The 8,449-nt window shown below is 39.8% G+C and overlaps 1 pseudogene; it reads right to left on the bottom strand.

Annotated features, from left to right (window-relative positions):
- Positions 1 to 2,485: 2,485 nt before the first annotated feature.
- On the bottom strand, positions 2,486 to 5,124 carry LOC119507038 (annotated as a pseudogene).
- Between the last annotated feature and the right edge of the window lie 3,325 nt (positions 5,125 to 8,449).

The raw sequence follows: 8,449 nt of genomic DNA, 5'->3' as shown, positions 1-8,449 counted from the left end.
TGAGGCCTATGTTTGAGAAAGGCCCAAAGCTTTATCAGGAGTTTGACTCCTAAGCACAAGAAAGAAGAGTGAGAAGAATAATGGCATAGAAAACCAGAGGTACATGCATGGTAGAAAACCTATGCATAAAGCAGAGCTATTTTTAAGATAGCATAACACTAATTTCGACAATTACTCTATTTTTTAGTAACCCTTAGATTAGCTCCTTATTTCTCACATAGATTAAAACTTTGGCAAATATCTTATGTGGAACACCAGCTTCATGTTTGAAGGTCCTCCAGTTTCTTCTCCACCATGCCAGCCCAAATCACCAAAAGTCTCATCAGTTTCTCTTTCACCAACTGTTCTGGTTTTTTAATGCTGCAGTTTTGCAAAACACCAGAAATGGATTGGCTTTATAAAGGGGGTTTATTTGGTTATAAAGTTATAGTCTTAAGGCCATTGTGATGGTTAGGTTCATGTGTCAACTTGGCCAGGTAATAGTACCCAGCTGTCTGGTCAAGCAAGCACTAGCCTAACAATTGCCAGAGGATGTTTGTGGCTGGTTAATAAACCAACAGGCTGGTTTATTAAATTATCAGTCAATTGGCTGCAGCTGTGACTGATGACTCACCAAAGGGCATGTCTTCCACAATGTGAGAATGCAATTGGCTGGATTTAATCCAATTAATCAGTTGAAGACTTACAAGCGAGACAGAGAGAGGACCTTCACTTCTTGTTCGGCTGACTAGTGAAGTGTTTCCTGAGGAGTTCGTCAAAGTTGTCAGTTTGTTTCCTGAGGAGTTCATCGAACACGTTCGTCGAAGATCCCAGTTCATTTCCTGAGGATTTCGTCGAAGTTGCCGGTTTGTTTCCTGAGGAATTCATCGGACATCTTCATTGGAGTTGACAGTTTGCTTACTGCCCTACAGAATTTGGACTTGTGCATACCCACAGTTGCGTGAGTCACTTTCATAAATTTTATATTCATAGATACCTCTCATTGATTCTGTTTCCCTAGAGAACCCTAACTAATACAGCCATAAAGTGTCCAAGGCAAGGCATCAACAATTGGGTACCTTCACTGAAAGATGGCCATTGGCATCCAGAAAACCTCTGTTAGCTCAGAAGGCATGTGGCTGGTGTCTGCTTGCTCCCAGGTTGCATTTCAAAATGGCGTTCTCCAAAATATTGCTCTTGGGCTGTTTTTCCTCTCTTAGCCGCAGCTCTTTTTCAAAATGTCACTGTCAGTTGCTCTGAGGTCCCTCTGTTTGTGAGCTCTTTTTTGTTTGTTTGTTTTTTTGTTTTGTTTTTGTTTTTGTTTTTGCCAACTTTATTATTGGTAAGGGTTAAGTTCTACATTAAGAGATTGAAGAACACAAGCTGTTGAAAAAAGTCAAATGTACAAAGTTGTTTATTTTTCTTGGCAATTTAAAAATACATAACCATTTAAACTGAATACACATTAAGTTAGTGTTTTATTTCCTTTCTATACAATTGTTATTACAAGGAACTGCTCCATTCAGTTAAAACCTAATGAATACCATCAACTTTTCCTGTCTTATATTTTTTAAGAGCATTAGTACATATATAATGCTACCCTTTTCAAAATGCTTAGAAAAATTACAATATCATAGTTCACATAAAGCCCTTTAAAAATCTGATGTCACAGGGTTGTAGAAGTTAAGGGTAAATAATGACACACTCTTCCTTAGGAGGACCCCTTGGTAGAGGAATTCAATACTAAGCAGGTTACGTAAACATAAGAAACAATCACAATTTTTAGTACCAGAATTGTTGCCAACTTGCCTGAAGTTCATTTGTCACATTTTAAAATTCCAACACATACGATGGCACAGAATTTTACATTTCATGATTAAATCAGGTAAGTGATGGTAGTTAAAAATTACATTCCTAAAATATGGGGACCTGATGTTATTGCTTTGTTTAAAGTGTGACTATAAAATAGAATATTTTAAAAACATAAATACCAGACTTTTATCAGATTCATTTTTCCTTTGCTAGACACTTAAACCAGTAATGCTGCTATTCAAATTCATATTTTGGAATTTCTTTGTAACTTAGTCATAAAAACCAGTCTTGTTTTATGTTGCATTTCTCCACTTTAATTTTAAACGGGCAAAAACAATCCCTTTTTTTTGCATTATTATTATATTCTGAATTAGTTTTCCTCCTCAAATCAAGTATATTCTAAAAGAGAAAAAATGGTCACCGTTAAGTATATTTAAAAAGTGAACGTAAGATAAAACAGAAATTTGAAAACTGGAGTTTTAAAAATGTTTTGAGGAAAAGTTGCATCACTGGAATAAACGTGAAGCTTTAACTTCACTATTTTGAGGATATAACATTCATGTAGTGTGTATACTAAGAAAAATTATACTCATACCTTATAATTCTTAAAAGGTCTCAGAAAAGAGATAGTGAGGAGCTCTGAGTGCCAGCAAAGCCATTTTGTCACTCCATGACATCAACATTAAACATTTTTTCTCTCATTTCTTTTAAATACATTTTTCTCTCTTAGTCTATATTCATTAACAGCAAAAGTGCATTCAAGTCCCTGATCTAGTAATATTTTATACTTGTGGCACCCTTCCCCATAAGTACATATTAGCAACATCTACAATACCAAGTCTATTTTTTGAAAAAGCATTATTTAAATTCTGGGTCTTAGTTTTTACAGTATCTAAAGATTAAAAGATTTCCCCTTGTATTGGACAATACAATTTCAATCACATATTGCCTTTTTAAATCAATGCAACCTTGAAAAGATTACTCACTTTCTAGTTATCTTCATTATTCTAAATTAAACTATTCAGAAAATGATTAAAGTGAAAACTTTTTTATTCCTCTTTGTAGTTCTGTGAATGAGTATTAACATAGTACATTATACTTTCAAATTCCACTGCTGAGGTCTAACATTTAATCAAGTTTTAGATGCTGCTTATATTCCTTTTTGCTTCCAAGAAACCTGGCCCTTTTCCATGCAAAAGGAGGCATATATTAAGATTGTATATTAACAGTTCAACTTAATGAATGCAAAAAAAATTTTTAAACTGGAATGGAATTGTTTGGTCCCATGAAATTCCTTGATTTTAGATTTTATTATGTATAACTTTTTATATCCAAAGTTTTGACTGTAATGATAAATAATTTTCCCTTAACAATTCTGAGTTGAGGGATAAGAGGAAAAGGATTTATAAACAGTAGCCTTGTTGCTCTTCATTGTCATGCTATCACTCACACTGTCATTAACATCTTAGCTATACTTTCTTTGGACCCTGAAATAAGTTGGAAAATTCATCATTGGTACTTTAGAGTTTAACACTTGGGGAAAAAAAAGTGGTTTTGTGCAACCATGTCTGGAATTCCAGTTAAAATTCCATTAAAAAACATGCAGAGTGAAGATTTTCTTCTTTTGATTCCTGTACATAAGTGAGGAACTCTACACAAGTTCTTTATATTTTGGCAGATTTGTGCATATAAAATAGGCTACTTGACTTATAAATTTTCTCCTGGCTGGTACTGTGGCTCTGTAGCAGTGAAGTAGTCTTCCAAGAAGGATTGAATATATTCAAATGGTGGTCTTTCATCAGGGTCCTTCTTCCAACAAAGGTTCATCAATTCATGTAGGGATTCTGGACAGCCCTGAGGGCAAGGCATCCTATACCCCCGTTCCACCTGCTCCAGCACTTCGCGGTTTACCATGCCTGGATATGGAACTCTGCCCTTTGTCACCAGTTCTGTCTGTAGAATTCCAAATGACCACACATCGGACTTTATGGTAAATCGGCCATACAGTGCAGCCTCAGGAGCTGTCCATTTGATTGGGAATTTTGCACCTTGTCTTGCAGTATATTCATTGTCTTCAATTAACCTTGCTAAACCAAAATCTGCTATTTTGCATACAAGGTTTTCTCCTACAAGAATATTAGCAGCCCAAAGGTCACGATGGATATAATTCATTCTTTCAATATATGCCATGCCATCAGCAATCTGAGCAGCCATATCAACCAGTTGTGGGAGCTTCAAATACTTTCCATCTCCCTCCTTAAGGAAATCTAGTAAACTCCCTTTTGACATAAATTCAGTGACAATATAAATTGGCTCTTCAGAAACAACTGCATAGAGTGGAACAAGTTTATCATGTCTTAATTTCTTCATGATCTGAGCCTCTTGAAGGAAAGCTTCTGGCATCATTGTACCTGGTTTTAGTGTTTTAATTGCTACTTTTGTGGTTCCATTCCATGTTCCCATCCATACTTCACCAAAACATCCTTGTCCTAGTTTAACCTCTAGTCGCAAAGATTCTCGAGGGATTTCCCAAGCATCTTTTGCTAGACCTTGAGTCTGGGGTTTCACAGTTGGACACACAGTTGTTAATTTATGGCATAAACCATCAGCATGCTCTGTGTAGTGTTTCACTAATTTCTGCAGAGTATCAAATTGTGCTCTGGTTGTGATATAGTATCCACCATTGTCAAGCTTCCTAATTTTGTAGTGTTTCACATTGTCACCTCTTATCTCATCCCAATCACGAATAGAGAGGGAATAAGTACCTTTAGTAGTTTCACTCTCTCTTACCAAGAAAATACCTCATTGATTTCCAGGGTTCAGAAGTAATCTTTCAGCATCTTTTCTTCCCATTTTGCCAAAATACCATTCTTCTGCCTGAATGGAATCTGCTGGTGCTACATAATTGCTAGGGATATAACCATTCTTTCCTGTAGCAATTGATATTGCTTCCCACCAGTCTCCTTCCGTATTGTTAATTATCTGAAATCTTTCACCCTTCTTAAATGAAAGGTCTTCTGTAGTTCTAGCTTCATAATCATATAAGGCCACAAATACAGTAACACCACCTGTTAAACCAGTAGGATATGAAGTTGGCACCACCGAGAATGAGGAAAATGCTCCTCCAAAAGGTGTCACCCCTGAGGATCCTCCAAATGGTGTTATGGAAAGATTGCTAAAATTAACAGATGTTCCCTTCGCTGATGATGACGGTGACATTGCAGTGTGTTCTGCTCCATAATGGCTGATAGTTGTGCTCACAGGCTCCGGAGTGTTTTCAGTTCTATATTTAATGGCTGGACTTTAGTTCTCTTTACTTTTAATGCAGCCCATTATCAAATAAAATTCTGGCAGCCACAGTGGACATGAATTGTGTAGACAGTTCTAGAAAATTCCCTCTTGATGCCACCTTCCACTTCCTGTTCCCTGGCCACGTTCGCCTGAGGCGCTGCAGCGGCAGCTCAGGTGGAGGGGAGGGGGCGGCGGGCGGCGGCGAGGCCCGCAGGGCCCTCTGCCTCCTCCTCCACCTCCGTGTCCGGGGGCGCCCGGCGGCGGCAATGACAGCAGAGCCGGACCCGGACTTGTTACTTCAGGAGGAGCGAATTCTGTGAGCTCTTTTTAAAGGACTCCAGTGAACTAATCAAGACCCACCCTGAATGGGCGGGACCACATTTCCATGGAAACAGTCAATCAAGAGGTCCCACCCTAATCAAAGGCGTCACTCACAGTTGGGTGGGTCACATCTCCATGGAAACACTCAGTCAGAAGGTTCCAACCTAATTGACACTAATACATCTGCCCCCACAAGATTGCATTAAAGAATATGGCTTTCTCTGGGGGACATAACATATACAAACTAGCTTACCAAGTAAAGTCCTTTAGCACAGGCCAAGTTCAGTCTTCAGTCTGAGACAACAATCTTCAAATGTTCCTTAGGAAGAAAATGGTCTGTGCAAACTCACCATCTCTAGAATTCCAATTTATCTAGTTCTTATATCTTCCACAGCTCTCTGATGTCTTTGAAAACAATTCATCCTGATTCTTCTAGTGTTGGGAGGACTGGACACTGTGACTACTATATCCAAAAAGTTATTCCTTAAAAAAATAAAAAAAAATACATATATTGGTCTAGAATTGTAGGATGAATAAATAATGGGGCATTGACCTTATAATTTAAAAAATTATTTGAAATATGACAAACGGAGATAAAGGAATAGTAGAATTTCCCATTCTTTTAGGTGGCATATAAAAAAAATACAAAATGATGATTCTCTGAATTATTACTACAAGTCTATCTTTTTTTCTTTACCCTTCCATTCCTGTGAGTTTAGAAGCTACAGTAATTACACATGATTTTGCATCTCAGCTCTGCCATTTGCTAGGATTTGTGTTCTTGGGCCAGTTGAATGACTTCTTCACACCCCAGCTTCCTCATAAATAAAATTAAGACAGTAGATGTCACCTTATAGGGGTGTTGTGAAAATCATAGTCCAGGCGGGGCAAGATGGCGGACTGGTGAGCTGTATGTTTTAGTTACTCCTCCAGGAAAGTAGGTAGAAAGCCAGGAACTGCGTGGACTGGACACCACAGAGCAATCTGACTTTGGGCATACTTCATACAACACTCATGAAAACGTGGAACTGCTGAGATCAGTGAAATCTGTAAGTTTTTGCGGCCAGGGGACCCGCGCCCCTCCCTGCCAGGCTCAGTCCCGGGGGAGGAGGGGCTGTCAGCTCCGGGAAGAAGGGAGAGCTGCAGTGGCAGCCCTTATCGGAAACTCATTCTACTGATTCAAACTCCAACCATAGATAGACTGAGACCAGACACCAGAGAATCTGAGAGCAGCCAGCCCAGCAGAGAGGAGACAGGCATAGAAAAAAAACAACACGAAAAACTCCAAAATAAAAGCAGAGGATTTTTGGAGTTCTGGTGAACATAGAAAAGGGAAGGGCAGAACTCAGGCCCTAAGGCGCATATGCAAATCCCGAAGAAAAGGTGATCTCTCTGCCCTGTGGACCTCTCCTTAATGACCCTGGTTGCTTTGTCTCTTAGCATTTCAATAACCCATTAGATCTCTGAGGAGGGCCCTTTTTTTTTTTTTAATCCTTTTTTCTTTTTCTAAAACAAGTACTCTAAGATGCCCAATACAGAAAGCTTCAAAGACTTGCAATTTGGGCAGGTCAAGTCAAGAGCAGAACTAAGAGAGCTCTGAGACAAAAGGCAATAATCCAGTGGCTGAGAAAATTCACTAAACACCACAACTTCCCAAGAAAAGGGGGGTGTCCGCACACAGCCATCATCCTGGTGGACAGGAAACACTCCTGCCCATCGCCAGCCCCATAGCCCAGAGCTGCCCCAGACAACCCAATGTGACGGAAGTGCTTCAAATAACAGGCACACACCACAAAACTGGGCGTGGACATTAGCCTTCCCTGCAACCTCAGCTGATTGTCCCAGAGTTGGGAAGGTGGAGCAGTGTGAATTAACAAAGCCCCATTCAGTCATCATTTCAGCAGACTGGGAGCCTCCCTACACAGCCTAGCAGCCCAGAACTGCCCTGGGGGGACGGCACTCACCTGTGACATAGCACAGTCATCCCTCAACAGAGGACCCGGGGTACACAGCGTGGAAGAGGGGCCCACTCGCAAGTCTCAGGAGCCATACGCCAATACCAAGGACTTGTGGGTCAGTGGCAGAGACAAACTGTGGCAGGACTGAACTGAAGGATTAGACTATTGCAGCAGCTTTAAAACTCTAGGATCACCAGGGAGATTTGATTGTTAGGGCCACCCCCCCTCCCCAACTGCCCAGAAACACGCCCCATATACAGGGCAGGCAACACCAACTACACACGCAAGCTTGGTACACCAATTGGACCCCACAAGACTCACTCCCCCACTCACCAAAAAGGCTAAGCAGGGGAGAACTGGCTTGTGGAGAACAGGTGGCTCGTGGACGCCACCTGCTGGTTAGTTAGAGAAAGTCTACTCCACGAAGCTGTAGATCTGATAAATTAGAGATAAGGACTTCAATAGGTCTACAAATCCTAAAAGAACCCTATCAAATTCAGCAAATGCCACGAGGCCAAAAACAACAGAAAATTATAAAGCATATGAAAAAACCAGACGATATGGATAACCCAAGCCCATGCACCCAAATCAAAATATCAGAAGAGACACAGCACCTAGAGCAGCTACTCAAAGAACTAAAGATGAACAATGAGACCATAGTACGGGAGACAAAGGAAATCAAGAAGACCCTAGAAGAGCATAAAGAAGACATTGCAAGACTAAATAAAAAAATGGATGATCTTATGGAAATTAAAGAAACTGTTGACCAAATTAAAAAGATACTGGACACTCATAGTACAAGACTAGAGGAGGGTGAACAATGAATCAGTGACCTGGAAGATGACAGAATGGAAAATGAAAGCATAAAAGAAAGAATGGGGAAAAAAATTGAAAAAATCGAAATGGACCTCAGGGATATGATAGATAATATGAAACGTCCGAATATGACTCATTGGTGTCCCAGAAGGGGAAGAAAAGGGTAAAGGTCTAGGAAGAGTATTCAAAGAAACTGTTGGGGAAACCTTCCCAAATCTTCTAAACAACATAAATACACAAATCATAAATGCTCAGCGAACTCCAAATAGAAT

Source organism: Choloepus didactylus, chromosome 12, assembly GCF_015220235.1.
Source record: "Choloepus didactylus isolate mChoDid1 chromosome 12, mChoDid1.pri, whole genome shotgun sequence".
Classification (NCBI taxonomy): domain Eukaryota; kingdom Metazoa; phylum Chordata; class Mammalia; order Pilosa; family Megalonychidae; genus Choloepus; species Choloepus didactylus.
Note: the sequence above shows the minus strand (reverse complement) of the source record. Positions and strands in the feature narration are given on the sequence as shown.